Source organism: Delphinapterus leucas, chromosome 8 (genome assembly GCF_059928025.1).
Source record: "Delphinapterus leucas isolate spDelLeu-1000000601 "Yukka" chromosome 8, BTC_Dleu_Yukka2, whole genome shotgun sequence".
NCBI classification, from domain to species: Eukaryota; Metazoa; Chordata; class Mammalia; order Artiodactyla; family Monodontidae; genus Delphinapterus; species Delphinapterus leucas.
The window spans coordinates 2,776,199-2,794,066 of NC_143136.1; the positions used below are offsets into that span (position 1 = coordinate 2,776,199).

Sequence of the window (17,868 nt, forward strand, 5' to 3'; positions counted from 1 at the left end):
CTCGCTGATAATGAGGACTTTCAAACAGAGTGAGGACATCAGTTGGGATTGAAGAATGGAGAAAGGGCATTAGGAGTATGAAAAGAAGGACGAAAGGGCAGTAAGGCTGTGAGGGAGCGGGTTACTAAGGAAGTGAGTGGGCACGACCATAGCTTGGAGCAAAGACAGCACAGGGTGTTCCTAAGAGGGAAAGGAGAGAAGGCCTGAGAAGGAATCCCCAGGAAGGAAAATACAATGTGTCTCTGAGATGGAGAATTAGTTTGTGCGCCCTCTGCTCTCTCTGTAGCCAGCAAAGTCCTACTAGAAAGTCACCTGCATCTCGGGATGAGCAGGGGCCTGGGAATACGTCTCCCCTCGGACAACTGGGGCTGTGACCTTGAAGACGATGGGAAGGGGGCTCCACTGCCCAGGAAAAAAAGGTGGAATCAGAACTTCTGTGCTTTGAGGCTGAAAAGAAAAATCTGCCCCAAATGCTAGCAACTAGTGATCTGTCTTCATTATTTCTCTCCTTTCTGACTTCCTGCAGGTTTGAAAGTTTTCAAGATAAAAGTTGGGGGAGGAGGAAAGGAAGTTCTGCTTGAGCTCTTAAGCTGTAAATCTTCAGGTAAGAAAAGGGGACCGACTGGGGCTCTGGGTTCTGGAGCCTAGGCCACACTGCCCCGTCATCCTAAGAGAGCCGGGCTCTGGGGAGATGATGGAATATAGGTTTGGAACATAAGTCGGGGCACAGGAGCAGGAAGTTGTGCACCCCAGCAAGGTGGAGGCCACCTGTCCTCTGAGCCAGACCAGGGAGGCAGCAGGCCTCTGGGTGGCCAGACAGCCTGTTGGACCCTGGACCGCCAGCCCTAGACAGTGATGCCACATGGCAGGAAGAGGTGCTATGCGGCTGGGGACTGACTACCCCACACAGAAATCAGGCACAAGGACCCCAACACCCAGACTGCACAAGACCTGGCGTCTTGGGGGGGATGGGGAGGAAATATTCAAGAGAGAAAAATCTAGTACTTCCAAAAAAAAAAATGTAGGGCACATATTTCAGGGAGCAAAAAGGCCTTTCTCAGGCCCCGGAGTTTGGTAGGACAAGGAAGCATCCACTCCCTCCATCAGTGGTCAGTGCTCGACCTGCCCACACTGTGCTGGGCCCCAGCGAGGACCAGCACACATGCCTCTGTCCTCTTGGGATGCCCAGCGCAGTGTGGAAGCTGCCGGTGGGCAGGTCTGACAGCAGAGCTGGGGGACCAGGTAGTGGGGAAGCAGTAGGACTGAATTCAGACTTGCCCGAGCAGCAAAGCTCCCCAAGGAATGAGATCCAGTGAGACCAGGTTCTGGAGAAAGCCCTCCTCCTGGTCACATCCTCACATGGCCTTTCCTTAATGCCCTCATGTACAGGGAGAGGGAGGGCTTCCTCTCTTCCTAAGGGCCTCGATCTCACCGTGGACCTGTTAGGGGAACCACTGACTGAAACCACGCACCCTGGCCAGGCCCTACAGTAACCACTTGCGTGAGTTCTCTTACTACAGGAGGTAAGGAGCTCGGAACTAACAAACTACCACCAACTGGAAGAATTCAGGAAAGGTCAAAAAGAGAAAGTAGACACCAGTCTATATGTCCTACCAACCTCCCAGAATCCTTCTCGCCAGAATCCACGTTGGCTGAGCCATGCACACACCACCAGGAAGGACCCTGAGTCAGAATGATTGGCCAGAGACAACCCAGAAACTAACCCCATCACCATAAAACCCCAGACTGGGAGCCACGTGGAGAGCAGTCCTCCTGGGTCCTCTCACCCTCCTGTTCTCCTCCCGGGCGCCCCTTCCCAATAAAGTCCCCTGCTTTGTCAGCACGTGTGTCTCCTCGGACAATTTATTTCCAAGTGTTAGACAAGAGCCCACTCTCAGGCCCTGGAAGAGGTCCCCCTTCCTGCAACAGACCCACACTCATGACCTCATATAACCCTACTCACCTCCCAAAAGCCCCACCTCCTCATATGGGGCCCTCATAATCACATTGGGAATTAGGGTTCCAGCGTAGGAACTTGGGGGGATGCAAACATCCAGCCCATAGCAGAAGCGACAGGACCAGATGCACGTATCGGAAAGGCAATGTACACAATGAATCAGAAGAGAGATTGGCAAGCAGGAGGACAGGGAGAGGTGAGGGTACCTGCAGGAAGGAGGAGAAAGGCTGGTGGGTCTGAGAGGAGGGGGCAGGTGGGACCCACAGAGCCCCCAGCACTGCCTCCTGGCACAGGGGCCATCACAGTGCAAGGCCTAAGTGAGCCCCCAGGCTCAGCCCCTGGTCAGCTGAAGGGAGGGGCCTGGGGCACTAGGTCTTCGGCACTTCTGGCTCTCCTCCTGCTGGCCGGCCACATGGTAGATTTGGAAGGCAGGAGGCACGTGACTCACTCTGACCAATTAGATGTGGGCAGAAGCACCCTGAGTCACCTCCACAGGAAGCATTGAAGAGCCAGTGAGTGGGTTATGGTGGCACTTCTCCCCCTCCCGTGCCACCCTAACCCACAGGGTCCAGACAGTGAAGCCTCGAAAGCCTGAGCCCCTCACCAAGTGGCCAGCATGGTGAATGGCAAACGAGTGTCTGTTGCTCAAGCCGTGAGATCTTGCTTAAGCCTCTGAGATCTGAGGTGTGTTTGTTACCACACTTGACCTAGCCCATTCCTGACTGATACATCCCCTCTCTCACTCCGTCACAGGATGGGGGCCTCGGGCTGCGGGTCACGTTTCCCTTTTCTCCAGAACAGCGCCATTAGCAGGACTGAAGTGCTTGCTTACAACATTCTGGGCACTGTTTCAAGGGCTTTATTTATATTGACTCATTTCTCACCACAACCCCATGAAGGGGTTGCTATTCTTGTCCTCATTTTAAAGATGGAGAAACTGAGGCACAGAGAGGTGAAGTAACTTGCCCCAGGTCACCCAGCTAGTAAGTGGCACGGCCAGGATTTGAACCTGTGCCCTCTGGCTCCGTGCTTTTGTTCACTGAGCTGTGCTGCCCCTCAGGAAGCAAGAAGTGGTGGTAAGAATTTATTGGGAAGGCAACTTCATCCTGGGGAGAGTTCTCCAGGAAACAGTAAAACGTGAATAAAGAGGAGAGCCTTTGGCACGCTGGGCCCAGGCCGGTCCCCAGGACCCACCGTGAGGAAAGCAGGAGGCCTTTCCCGGCCCGTCCAGACCCTGACACCTCCTAGAATGTTGCAGCCACAGCCTGGAGACCATCTCTCTCACCCCTGGCTCAGAGAAGAGAGACTCCCAGGCCCGCCCTGTCCCAGCCCCTCGGCCAAGCGTCCCAGGAGGAACAGCCGCAGGCACGTCTCACGTCACTGCACAGCCATCCGTGGGGCGGAGCTGCTGCCACCAGAGCTGCTCCCACACACCCAGGGCCCCTGGTCTCCAGCCACGACCACTCCACCATCTGCAGCTCGAGCCTACAGTCCGGATGGGCCGTCCCAGATCTGCATCCCTCGCCCTCCATCGCCCCTCCTCCAGGTCCAGTTCCGGCTTTGGCACCAGCTGGACGACGGATCAGATCCAGATCAGATCTGAGCTGCGCTGGGCGGCCCAGCAAGGTGTGTCCCCGAAGGGCGAGGAGGCGCCGTGTCCCTGAAAACACCTCTGCAGTTCAACCAGGTAGGTCCTGGCAGAGGCTGTGTCGTCTGGGGGCTTGGGGGTCAGGCCGCCAAGGATTCTGGCTCTTATATTTGGCCGTGACCAGAGGTGAGTGCTGAGGCTGAGTGCGTGGGGATATTATTTCAACTGCCTTTAAGACAACTCGCTCCCCGTCATAAAACTCTTGGCTGGCACCTTAGCTCTCGAGCTTTCAGCCTTAAGTGCCATTGGTACATTTCTCAGCAACATTAATTAAAATCCTTTTAAAGACCGGGCTGTTTTCCACACAGGAAGGCTCTCACCTGGGGAGCACTTTCACAGGTGAATTGACTCTTTAAAAGCTTTTAGATTAATGTCATTCCCCACAGCTCTTATTTTTCCAAAGAGAAAGCCTTACAAAGTCACCTCCTTCCTCCCCGGCGGGCAGGCGAGCGAGGTCGGGGTGGGGGGGGCAAGGGTGGCCCTGCAGAGGGCGCTCCATGGGAGGCCACACTGCCTGCCGGCACCTACACATGGGCAGACCTCGCCGGGGCTTGGCTTCAATAACACGCTTCTGGAAAGGGAGGTCTCCCTCTCTTTGGCTTCACACACTGTTTCTGTTCAGAAGAAATTATCCGTAGAGGACTAAATGCCCCCCACATTGTTCTATTCCTCAAAGACCCCGATAGCAGCTCAGTCCGTGCACTTAACCCCCTGCTCCTGGCCAAGCAGGATTCCTGAGCAGATGCCGCCCCAGCGTATGGCTGGGGCCTGTGTTCAGTGCTTGGGGCGTGAGATCTAATTTCGTCCTCACAGCTACGCCCTGAGGAAGTGTTATGATCTCCTAAAAAGGAAGAGAGAGGCTCAGAGAGGCCAAGCGAATTGTACCAGGTAACACAGCAGGTGAGTGGGGAAGCAGGGGCTATATTTCAATTCTTCTGGCTCGAAGTCTGCTCTGGAGAGTGGGCTGGTTTTGTAAATATTTTAATAAAGATGAAAGGTGCAGAGAAGAATCAGGAAGCAAAGAAGCAGAGAAGAATCGGGAAGCAAAGAAGCAGAGAAGGATCGGGAAGCAAAGAAGCAGAGAAGAATCAGGAAGCCCAAACGTGCAGCTTGGCCTGTGACTCTGGCACTTCCTACCTCCCCAACCCGGTGGGCGGCGGGGGGAGGGGGGCGTTCTTTAGCCCCTCCCCACCTGTTAGAGAGATCAAGGCAGAAGGCAGGGCTGAGGAGGCCCCCAGGGGCTCCCAGAAGAGGCCTGGGAAGCTGGAACAAAACAGGGTGCAGCTGCAGCCCCGGAGGCCCAGGGTGAGCAGATCAGCCACCCCAGGACCCCCGGGACCTGTGGTACCTGTGAGACAGTGGGGAATCCAGGGCCAGGGCAGCCTCCAGGCCGTGGACCTGCTGCCCAGTGCCAGCTGATCCAGGGACAGCACAAAGCATGACTTAATCCAGGTTAGGTAGAAAGTAGCGCCGGGGGCAGAGCGCTCGTCCAGCTGGCTTGTCCTGGGAAACATGACCCCCCAACAGCAGCAAGAGTACAGAGGAGCGGAGACGGGGTGGGAGGAGGTCCGCAGCGGGTGTCACCCAGTGCCCGGGCAGACTGGGCCACGAACCACCCAGCCTGGGGGAAGCGCGACCCCAACTCCACCCTCAGCCGTGGGCAGCACTCGGAGTCAGAGCTTCCAGGTGCCCAGAGGGCCCACAGCACGTTAGCAGGACAGCCAGGGCCTGGGACACACAGGAGAATCGGGACAGAAACGGACGTCGAGGACAGAGCCCGTCGGTGGTTTGAGCTGCTGTGAAGGCGCCCCCTCCTCTGTTCTCGGCAGGACCTGTCCGCTCACACACACGGCGCTAAGCCCATCCGCAGGGGCCCCAGGAGGCCCCCGGGGCTTCCGCACAGATGACGGGGCTCAGGGAGCAGGGGTGCTGAGTGGAGGGTCTGCGGGGACCAGAATCCTCTCTGGATGTCATGGGCTGCACGGTCATCTGGGATCTCTGATTCCAGGATCCCGTGGGCAGGGGGCACCCGGCCACGTCCATGCGGAGGTGCAGGGGCCACTGGGCCCTGAGTGAGCGATAGGGAGGGGGCATCAGAGCTGCTGCACTGTCCTCGCACCCATGCCGGCGGTTCTCCCTCCCCACCCGACCAGTCCACTCTGGTCTAAATGAAAACCTGACCTTCTCATCCCGTTTAAAGCTTCCCGCCACCCGCAGCTCAGGCCTGACCCTCAGCCGGGCAGAGCAGAGGGGCTGGTCTGCTTCCCCACCTGCCCCTCCTCTGCCCACCCACCCCGACGGTTCTCCAGGCCAGGGAGTACCGGGGAGGAGAGAATGGTGAGGGGCTGCGGAAACCCGCACCGGTGCCCCCCTCTGACGGTTGTCCGCACGCTCTCCGTGGGGATCCCTGGTGTCCCTGTGCCGTGCTGGCTGTCACCGTGGCCTTCAGCTCCACCTGGTCCACCCACCACGTCTTCACCGCCTTCCCCTCAGCAGGAGCTTCCCAGGCAGCTGGCACTCAGCCACGTTCCGAGGCTCTCACACCGCACCTTGTCCCATCCCAGCTGGGGATGCAGAGACCTGCCGCCCCTGCCCCCAGGCTGGGATTTATTTACAGGTAGTGCCAGGACCCGGGCTGCCGGCAAGATGACAGCCCAGCTGGGATCCATGCCCGATGCCCGCCAGTAGAGGGAGGCTAGCAGAGACATGGAGAGTCCGAGGGACCCCTCTCCCCACCCCTGTCCCTGCCAAGCTGAGACCCGGCCTGGGGAGACTCGGGGGGACCCCTGAACTGAAGGTTTAAACACTGGGGTCAATCTGGAAGACATTTGGTTACATTTCAGTTATCAGGCTCCGTGGAGCCTTGATTCCAAAAATACGCTTGGTTACAGAGAAATAATAATTACCTTTGGAAACCTTTTATTAAAGTGCACTATACAGACAGAGAAGGGCGCCGGCTGTAAGTGTGGAGCTCAATGAATCTTTCACAAACTGGAGACACCCAATAAAGTGGTTACTTTTTAAACTTTGCGTGTGTGACCTGTGAGAACACTGTTCCCGCAGCAGGGGAAATGAGTCTTCCAGCCAACAAGCGTTTTCAGTCCCCTTGCAGAGCCCCTCGCAGACACAGGCCTCCGGGGAGGTCTGGCCGCATGGAGGACAGTGTCCAGCTGGCAGACAGGTCCCGGTCACCCCTGTGGGGACAGCGGGCTCCTGACGGGGAGACCTGGGAACTGGCGCACAACACAGGCAATGTCCTCCAGAGCATCCGCCCTCCACCCGGCCCCGGATGAAACATCAGTCGTGTTCCACCTGGGAGCTGGTGAAAGCCCGAAGCCCAGGCCGCCCCCCAGACCAGCTAATCAAACCTCCGAGGTTCACCCCTCAGAGCCTGTTTGTTAGAGGCGTCCAGACAGCTCCACGGGCTGTGGAGTTCGTGCCATAATCCTTGTAAACTGCTGTACACACATTCCCCAGGAATGGGAGGGTTCAGGAAACCTCAGCGAATCCTTTGTACACATTCAGAAAGTTAAGGAACTTCTCAAGGGCTAGTTGACCGGGGCGTTAGTCAGTGCGGGCGTCTTAACAAAGAACCACAGACCAGGCAGCTTAAACAACAGAAACCTGTCTCCTCACACTTCTGGAGCCTGGAGGCTGAGATCAAGACCGGGTTTCTTGTGAGGGCTCCCTCCTTGCGGTGTACATGGCTGTCCTCCCTCTGTGTGTGTCTGTGTCCTCATCCCCTCTTCTCATAAGGACGCCCACCCTGGTGACCTCATTCTGACTTAACCTATGTAAAGAGCCTCAGGATGCAGCACATTCCGAGGTACTGGGGGTTAGGGCTTCTACACGTGAACTTGGTGCGGTGGGGAGACACAGGTCAGCCCATGCCAGCCAGGTACCTGCTACCTGACCAGTAGAGATGCCCGGGGCTGGGGCTGGGGGGCACCTTGTACAGAATTCCGTTTCCATGTGGACAGAACACGATGCTGGATGAGCCCTAATCAGAATAGCTCGGCTCCCGGTACCCAGAGGCCAGCCCCTGGCAAGCAGCCCCTGCTCCGGCTGTCTTTCCGCAGCTGATTCCGGCAGTGTCTACACTTCACACGGATTTCAGACAGTGTGTCTGTTGTGCGGGGGAGGACGGATCTGAGCGGGAAGAGGCCGGGGTAGGGGAGGCCTCAGAGGCTGCAGCAATCGTCCTGGCGATAAGTGATAGGATATAAAAGGGGCGTGGGCCGCGAGGGTGCACATCGCCCATGGAATCACTCACAGATGTCTGTGCACAGGGAGGAGAGCCAGGCTGCACGAGAAGACTCGCCGTGTCAGTCAGGATTGGGGATGCTGCCCTGACAAGCGAAGGCAGGAGCACCGCTCAGGGACCCCTGGAAATGCATCCCTGTCTGGACTCCATAACTGTAAAGGTGTTTTATTTCCTGCAACATTTAGATCAAAGGGCTTTGTTTTAAGACTTGGGGCTGCTATTTCCATTTCTCTGGAGGATTCATAAGAGGGAACAGCCAGCTCCTATCAGGGCTGAAGCGAAGAGAGAGGAAAGGGCTGCTTTCCTTTCAAAAGCAAGACCCATCAAAGACCCCTGGGCTTGCCGATCTCGTGTTGCCGGAAATGAACTCGGCCCCAATAGCAGATAAAGAATGAAAATTCCTTTGGTGGAAGGAAAAAGGATCGGGTTCTTGTTGTGAACTTGCCCCTCTCTCCAGGAAACACACACATGCTCTCTGAAGCCATCAGAAAAAGAGGATCTGGGCTTCCCTGGTGACACAGTGCTTAAGAATCCGCCTGCCGATGCAGGGGACATGGGTTCGAGCCCTGGTCCGGGAAGATCCCACATGCCGCAGAGCAACTAAGCCCGTGCGCCACAACTACTGAGCCTGCACTCTAGAGCCCGCGAGCCACAACTACTGAGCCCACGTGCCACAACTACTGAGCCTGCGCTCTAGAGCCCGCGAGCCACAACTGCTGAAGCCTGCTTGCCTAGAGCCCGTGCTCCGCAACAGGAGAAGCCACTGCAGTGAGAAGCCCACGCGCCACAACAAAGAGCAGCCCCCGCTCGCCGCAACTAGAGAAAGCCTGCGCGCAGCATCGAAGACCCAACGCAGCCAAAAATAAATAAATAAAATAAATATTTTAAAAAAGAGGATCTTCTCATTTGCTGCTTCTGCAGAGGTGAAGACATTTCTTCCACCTCCATCGCTGGCGGGGGAGACTCTGGGTGACCTCATGTTGTCCAGACCACCCATCCACCAGAGCTATCCTCACCCTCTTCCTTACCAACAGGAGACTGCTCCACTGGAATGTTCCAGGGGAACAAGAGACACTTCACGATCACTTCCACTTACATCACCCCCACTTCCCTTTCAAAGAGCTCAAGGGCGCTGAGGTTTTATGTGTAAGGGGATCCTAGGGCCACCCACGTGGTAGAAGCCGGGGTTGCCAGAAGAATTTCCAGATTGTACATATCTCCCTTCCTGGATCTGGGGTCTTAATCTCATTACTAAACGTTGAGTCTTTTGCACTAAGGTATGAGATTTCAAATATTTATAAGCAGAGGCATCATTTGTAAAATGAAATCTTACGCAGCAACCTAATTTACAGAATAAATTACTGTGGAGCTCTGCTGGCTGCGGTGGGCCCAGAGCCTCCCCTCACCCCTGGGTGGGCTCCAGGCAGCCCACAGAGCTCAGGTAGGTGCCTCCTGAAAGCCGGGGTAACAAAGGACTCCCTCACCAGGTGGAAACGCCCAGCCTCCCCAGAGGGACAGAGGGACAGTGGGACAGCTCAGGACACCAGTTTCTAGTATGTGCCTCCGTGTGTCCTCAGGGGAGGTTTGTATGAGCCCCGCAACACACCCAGTGTTGTGTTCATTCCTGAGGATAAAAGCATCTTGGACGATCTTGCCTCTGCCCCCAGAGTACTGACGGGTCACCAGTGGGAGAAATGTAGCAGTAAACAACAATCGTGATTCACTTAAGGAAGATGTGAAGGAGAAGGAAAAAATATGGGAAGACACACTGTGCTTCTAAGTGTAAATTAGATTTTTAAATAAGTTAGATTTTCCCAAATTTTCATGAGTTTAATGCCACCCCCAAAATTCAACTGAATGATGCCAAAGATTACCTGAAAGAATAAACTGATAAGAATACCTAAGACTTTGGGGAAAAAGGAGCAGTGAGGGTTACTTGCCATTTGGGATATTAAAACACGTGAGAAAGTTACAACAATAAAAACAGTAACTTAAGGGTGCAAAGATCAATAGACCAATGGTGGGTATAAGATACACCTGAAAAAGACCCTATTAGTAAAATTTAATATACGATCAAAGAAGCATTACAGGGCTTCCCTGGTGGTGCAGTGGTTGACAGTCGCCTGCCGATGCAGGGGACAAGTGTTCATGCCCCGGTCCGGGAAGATCCCACATGCCGCAGAGCGGCTGGGCCCGTAAGCCATGGCCGCTGAGCCTGCGCGTCCGGAGCCTGTGCTCCACAACGGGAGAGGCCACAACAGTGAGAGGACCGTGTACCGCAAAAAAAAAAAAGAAGCATTACAGATGGCTAGAGAGGGGATGAAACACTCAACTAATGGTGTTTGAAAAACTGACTCAATGGGAAAAACTTTAAGTTAGAGCCTCACTCCAAGCCATATCCCAAAGTAAATTCCAAATAGATGGAAAAGCTAAACATAAAAAGAAACCATGACAATTTTTTAGAAAATATAGTTGAATATTTTACTGACTTCACTGGTAAGTAAGATCTTATCAAGTATGAAAACAAATAGCAGAGGAAAAAATTACCTAAAATGTAAGAGGGTCTGTACCTCAAGTGATAAGGTTAAGCAAATGACAAATCAAGAAAAAATATGGGTAACAAAGATGACAAAGAGTTAATATCTTACTCTAGGAAAGGGTGTTTTAACACATTTTTTAAAAGGCAAGCTTCCAACGGAAAAAAAAGAGGCAAAGACCTCACAGGAAATTCACAGAAGAAAAACATGGAAATGGCCAAAAAATTATATTAAAAATATATTAAACCACATTAACCCATGTTTTCTTCTTTATAGTTTACTGCATTTTCTAAATTTCATCGTCAGAAGAGAGTACAGGCAGTATGGATCCATTTATAGAAAGCTCCAAAGCAGGCAGAAACTCATCTGTGAGGCTGGGAACGAGGGCGGAGTTTCCTTCTGGGCGTTAATCTCTGGATGTGGCGAAGGGGGGTGAGGTGCTCTGTGCCATTCCAATCCTGATTTGGTGATGATCACACAGGCCTGTTCACTTTGTCAAAATTCACCAAGCTGAACACTTATAATGTGTATGCTTTTCTGTATTTATGTGTGCTTTGTTTACTTTAAAAAAATGTATATGGCAAAAGATCCCACAAAAAATAGAAAAGAAGAAATGTACAAAATATATTTTTAACAGAGATGACCTGTAAAGTGTAAGTGCCCAAAATAAACAGTGAGGGTGAACTCACAAGAAAGACCCAAATACCCAATAGAAAAATGGACAAGAGATATAAACAGGTAAGAGAAAGGAATCGGAACAAATGTCCATCACACACCTGAGAAGGTGCTCACGATCACTAGAAGTCAGGGAAAGCCGATTAGAGCAACAGAGAGACATCACTACACCCATCAGCCCCCAAGAAACTTAAAAATAAAAAAATCCGTAATTCATATTCATGGTAGCAGTACGGAGAAAGGGGTCTCCATACACTGCTGGTGGCGATGTGAAGAGTCCTGGCGCTTTCAGGAAGCAAAGTGGCAAACTGATATTAAAATTAAAATGGAATACGTGCCCTCCAGGTAGAATCCAAGGTAACAGCAACTAAAGGAGACACGGTGTTTTCAGAGAAGCTTGTCTTCTCCTTGTCTTCAAGGTCATAGGAGTTGCCGGTTCATATCATAGGTCCCCTGCTGGATTTTCTCCCCGTTTATTCGTCCCGGAAGCAGGGATTGACCTGGACTGGTGTTTGCTCCCCTACGCTGTCTGAGGGCTCTGTGTGCCCCTCTTGGTGTCCACCAAGCTTTACGCTGGTGCAGTAGCCTTCTCCTGGGTCTCCTGGCGTCCCACTTAGCCCACTCCATCCCGCCTGCACACTGCGGCCAGCAGGAGCCTCAGAAAACACGGATGCGATCAGGGCATCTTCTGTCCATTGTTCTTCATTTTTCATTTCCAAGAAAAAAATGAAACACTCTCACCAGGGCCTTCACACCCTGGCCCCTGCCAGCCACGCCTGTTTCATGTCACCACCCTGAGCCCCTCCCTCGCCCACCCCCTGCCACTCTGGCCTTCCGTCACCTCCTGGACCGCACCAGGCGCCTTGTCCCTTGACAGCCTTCCCTCAAGCCCCCTGTGCTTGTCCTCCCCTTCCCCGGGATGCCCTTCTCCCTGCGGCCAGGCTCCAGAGAGCATCACCACGCGCCCTCTGTCCCTTGGACCCTTCCCAGCTCTTTCACAACCATGGGTAAATAACTCTGTAAGCCCTTGAGTGATGTCTGTCTCCCTCCGAGACCGGAGCTCCTCGGCACAGGGAGCACGTCCACCCTCCTCACAGCCGCATCCCCAGCTCCCCGCAGGGTCTGGCACCGGGAAGGCACCCAGTCAGTAACAGCGATGGAAGGAGAAGGGACATTGGGGAAGCATACTGGTGTCTCCTGGGGATGACAGATGCTCAGGCCCCCTGTGTTTCCTGAGAATACCCCAACGACCTCATGGCTGGGGGTGTGGGGAGGCCCCAGGGTCTACTCCGCAGTCAGATGCCTGGGTTCCAGGCCCAGCTCTGATACCAACAGCAGTGGGGCCAGGACCTCTCCACGCCTGTTTCTTAACCTAAAAACTGGGCAGGTGGGGGGGTGGGAGATGACAGTGACGCCAGGTGTGCTACCTGGGCAGCCGCCCCGGGCCCCTTGCTCAGAAGGCCTGCGCTTGGTGTAATGCCCTGTCGTGCCTGTCATGAGAGCCTGAAGACGTTTTGAGCAAAGGGCCCACACTTTGATTTTGCCCTGGGTCCCACAAATTGTGTACCCAGGCCCGATAACATTTATCCCAGTGTGGTAATGCCAGGGGCGCGCCTTCAGCCACCAGGAGCGTGAAGGGCTCACTAGGTGGCCTCCGTCTGCCTTGGGGCCTGTGGCTCGTGGGGGATGGCTGGCCCGACACCTCGTAGCCTGAGGGCGCCATCTCTCCAGCCCCAGGAGGATTTCAGGGACCAGGGCGCTGCTACAGGTTGAAGTGGCAAAGGTGCAGCCCACCCCCTCTTGTCCCCCCTTTCCCCTCTTCCAAGGGGCCCCTCCACTGTCAGGAGAAATGCTCGCACGTTCGGGGACCCCTCCCTACCACTTCCTGTGGACACTTTGAGGCTTCTGACCCTCCAGGCAGGGGGGCTGGAGTCGCCTCGCCCCCGAGCAGGTGGGCCCCAAGCAGCGGAGGTGGGTGAGCCCTCCGCCCTCCGCCCTCGTGAGCCACCGCAAAGCCACCGTGGCAGCTTTATGACGGGGCAACAGGCCTGGAGGAGAGAGAGCTCTGCTGACTCTCACCATCCCCCACAATTAGCGAAGACGTATTTCAGGAATCACATATGCAAGCAGTCGAAAGGCAAATGGTTTTAACAGTGAATTAGTAAAAGGGATTTTTGCCGGACTGAGAGTCCCACAGCATATAAAGCCCGAAGCACTTAGCGTAATGGATTTAAGCGCCAGCAGGCGTGTGCGCTCTGCGCGGTCCCCCTGCTGGCGGTGCTGACCCAGGGACACTCTCGTTCCCACCCTGGTTTGTTTCCCAGCAGCCGGGGCGCCCAGGGGTGATGCTGGGTGCTGAGTGTCCCTCACCGCCTCCCAATGCAGCTGGAACCAAACCTCAAAGCCCCTTCTCGCAGGGCGCTGTGGTATCTCTGGAAAGCCGCCACGCAGAGTGGCTTATACAACAGGCCTGGCCCTCACCACCCCACCGGATAACACTGGAGATTATTTTAATGCCTCCAGTTCTTAATTTGAAAAACAGACGAGAAAAACACTTGAGATCATCTCTAAAAGTACAGCCAAACCCTAAATTAACTTCACCTTATTTCTACCATCCTCAACATTTTTTTTCTCTGTAGGTTAATAGTTCTTGAGAAAAACGTGCTTGCCTCACCTGGAGATGGAACAGTTTCCCCCGAGACGACAGGTCACGGGAGGGGAGAGGAAGGGCCCCGGGAAGGATCTCACTCCATGAGGGGACAAACAGGGAACCGAGGCCAGCCAGGACAAGAGGCAAGAAGGCGGTCAGTTCCGCCGGTTCTTGGACGAGGTGTTGAGGAAGCAGCTTGGACAAAGGGAGGGAGGCAGGTGGGACGGAGGCCAGACAGGCCACCAAGCTGCCCTGTGCCGGGCCCGGCCACACACCGGAGCCCGGCATGTGTGGGACCAATGACCCCAGCCGGGGCCAGAGAGGGGGCCCAGGCGACAGTCAGAAAGGGCTGCTCTGGACGGCACCTTTGTGTACAGAATCCAGCCCCACCTTACACAGGAGGGAACTGAGGTCCAGAGAGGTGAACCTGCCCCCACTTCTCACAGAGGAGGAGGGCAGAGCCGGGCATGTGCCAGGCCCCTGCCCCCAGCACAGAGCCCAGCCCCCAGGCAAGCTGCACAAAGCTGGACGAGCTACGAAACGCCAGAAACAGGACCTTAAGGTGTAACTTTAAATGCACGTCCTTTGCGTTCAAAGTGCCAACTCTACACCAAGCTGAACAGGGCAGCTCTGAACCTTACTCACTTGGAGTCTAACGCGTCAAGTTCGAGCGGGAGCCCTCAGGGACCCACCCTGACCTGTCCTTCCCCTTCTAGAAGCCCAGCCCAGCCCGCACCCCACACACACCTGGGGCAGCCACTCTGCTGTCACCACCCCACCAGCTCCAGGGTGACCGACTCGTCCCCATGACCTGGGACTGGGGGTCCCCCAAATGCAAGACTTTCGGTTTTAAAAACAATAAAATTCCGGACACACCAGGACAAGCGGGTGACCCAGCTCCCCTCCCAGGCGTCCCTGTGCCTGAGGGCCACCCCTGCCCCATCAGGAAGCCGCCTCCCTGCCCCCAGACAGAACGCCCTCCCTGGGGTTTCCCTGCTGCTGACCGCCTTCTTCCTGACCCAGAGCCACTGGTGCACATGTGGCAGCTCTGTGGTCAGGGGGGCGCAGATTAAGGATCCTGTCTCCGCATGAAGGGGTCTCTTACTTTGCAGCTGCTCACAAATCAGCAGTTACCCAGAGCATCACAGAGACGCTGTTTGTGAAGCACACATTCATTTGGGCTCTCCTCCCACCCACCATTCTGCTGCTGGCCGCCCCCCGCCACCCCAAAGACCATTTTTAGGAAGTCAATGTATGATTCAGGGGCGGCCGATGTTCCAAGAGTCCTTCCTGCTCTGTGAGCACCCGGAGCTGAGTTAGCCATTCAGGACTATAGTACGTGAAGAAACTATCTAAGGACATAAACTGCAGCCCCGTCAGAGCTGCTAGACAGTGCTGGGAACAGTTTAAATGGCCTCCCTTTCTCCAAATGAACCAGGACCGGTCCTTGTCCAGAGGCCCTTTCTCTCTCCTGTTGCTGCTGCGTGGGGCAGCAGAGGGCTGTGGGTGCGCTGGGCACGGGAGTCCTCACCATGTCTTTTCCAAGACACTTGGAGTGACCTTCTCCCTTTCTCCCCTAGGGCCCCTCCCCACCTGCTTCTTTTTAAAAAGGGGGAAGGAAGGAAGGGTGGTGGGGAATAAAAAGAGAGACAAGAAGAAAGCGCCAACCCATGCTTGACTCCTGCTTGGGGGCCTCAGAGCAGAACCAAGGGCCAACCATCCCCTGAGACCTGCCTGATGTGGGACATTGGGGCCTGTACGCAGTGAGAGGTGCTGACTCTCCTGCTGAGTTTAAGGCTGTCCTGGATGGTTGTCAGGACACCCCGGGCATTGCAGCCACACATGTGGGGCCAAAGCCTGGCCACAAGCATTAGGGGCCGGGGCCTCTCACCACTCATCGTGCAAGCTTGACATTATGGCCCCAGCCCTGGTGTCACCTCCTCAGCACGCCTTCGCTGTGACTGTCGGTGAGGGGGCTGGGCAGGGATCTTCCTGCTGCTTCTGTCCCACCATCACCCAGTCCCCCTCCCAACACATCCTGGGCCACCAGCCTTCCGCACCCGGGACCCCGAGGTTCAGCTGCCTGAATGGACTTGCTTCCCGCCCAGCGGAAACTCAAACGGATACTCTCCCGTCTGCTGACCACTCACCACTTATCCGTCCACTTTCCAGCTTCGCAACGTTCTTAACGTCTCTCGTGCGCCAATGTCCCTTTTCCTTTCTTCTGTCCTCACCGGTCCTCACTTAGCGGGATTTCAGAAGGGGCAGCGCAGTCCTGCATCTTTAACCACAAGTCCTCTGTCAACAGGGACAGCTCCAGAATTTCTACAGAGGATGGTCTGAGGGCAGCAGTCAGGGCGGGGAAGGAGGCTGCCTAGGGAAATGGTCCTGAAGCAGATTTTGCTCAGCAAGCGCACCTGGGTTTTTTTTTTTTGGTGTATGCTCTATTTAGATTGTATGCCAGACAGGATCCTAGCAGGTAACAGAGGACATCTCCGATTGAGTAATCTGAGGAGCACTTTTTATGGAATGATTTACAAAAATACAAGCAGAACTTTTAAAGGAAGCAGTAGAGGTAGCAGTGCTCCACATTATTCTAACAACCACAGGGAGATGCCACCCTAGTCCTGAAAGGGGCGTGGGGATAGCTCATGGGACCTGGAGAGAGGGAGCTGGCTTCCAGGCTGGGGTCTGCAGGAGCAGAAGCTGAGATGAAGTTGAGGTGCCAGGTGTTTGTAAAGGAGGCAGATGGCAGAGGTGAAATCCAGCTGTTACAGGCCCACTGCAGCCTCAGCCAGCCCTATGGGGAGCTCAAGAGCAAGGGGTGGCCATGAGACAAGCCTCCATGCCAGCCTCTCAGTCACCAAGAACTTGACCAGACAAGATGGGTCTCCACCAGGGACAGACCCCGAAGGCTGCTGACCACGCCCTGCTGCTGGGCCACGGTCCTTCCTGGAAGGGAAGAGCCAAGACCGAGACCATCAGTAGGAGGGGGCATCCGGATGACAGCCGCACGTCGGGTAGGGGTGGCCTCCCTCACCTTCTGCCCCTCTACTCTCCCTCCAACTGTCAACCCTGCCCAAAGTCAGAGAGCAGGAAGCCCTGGCATCCCACAGGGCAACCTCCTGCCACACTCCTGCAACACTGCAACCCAGCTCCATCCTGCATGGCAAGGAGGGCTATGGTGGCAGTTAGTCAACTCAGCCACCAACAAAGCATGGCCATCCCCAAAAGACCTAGGACTTAACCTCCACCATCATCACCATCATCACCATCATCACCATCATCACCATCACCTCCATCATCACCATCATCACCATCACCTCCATCATCACCACCATCACCATCATCTCCATCATCACCACCATCACCATCATCACCATCATCACGTCATCACCATCATCACCACCATCACCATCATCACCATCATCACGTCATCACCATCATCACCATCATCTCCATCATCACCATCATCACCATCACCATCATCACCATCACCATCATCACCATCATCACCATCATCTCCATCATCACCATCACCATCATTTGTACTTGAAGGAGTTAGGAAGCCTGAGGGAGATTACAGGAGGCTAAAGCACCCACACTCATACCCACCCCCCACACACACTCACACACATACACACACTACACACATACACCTGCACTCACACACACATATATGTAGCACACATACACATATATACACTCACACACAATCACACGCACGTACACCACACACACACAAAGCTACACTAAGTTGCTGCAACTCTTCCAACTTTCTCAAATATTTTGTATAGATGTTGGCACATTTAAATATTCTAGCACTTCTTCAATTAATTTTAATGATATATACTTTTCTAGAAAATTAATCTCTTTGGCCACATTTTCAAACTCTTTCAGCATAGAGTTGTAAGAATTATTCTCTTCAAATGCTGGTTTCTCTGAGGCTATTTTCATGTAATATATTCATGTTTTTCTTACATTTTTCTTGATTAACTAGCTAGTAGTTTATTTTCTTTTTCTATAGAGTGATCTCTTGACCTCCGTTTATCAATTCTATTGTTGCTGTTTTCTAATGAGTCACTTCTGCTGTTATCTGTAGTCCTTTCTTCTGCTTTCCTTGGGTTTTTTCCTCTT

At 54.3% G+C, this 17,868-nt stretch overlaps 1 long non-coding RNA gene across 1 annotated transcript; it reads left to right on the top strand.

Moving 5' to 3' along the window:
• Positions 1 to 2,737: 2,737 nt before the first annotated feature.
• Positions 2,738 to 9,220, top strand: LOC149748492 (uncharacterized). Its single transcript, XR_016394005.1, has 3 exons — positions 2,738 to 3,644; positions 4,419 to 4,505; positions 6,170 to 9,220. It is a non-coding gene; the product is annotated as an uncharacterized LOC149748492 (long non-coding RNA).
• Positions 9,221 to 17,868: the final 8,648 nt, after the last annotated feature.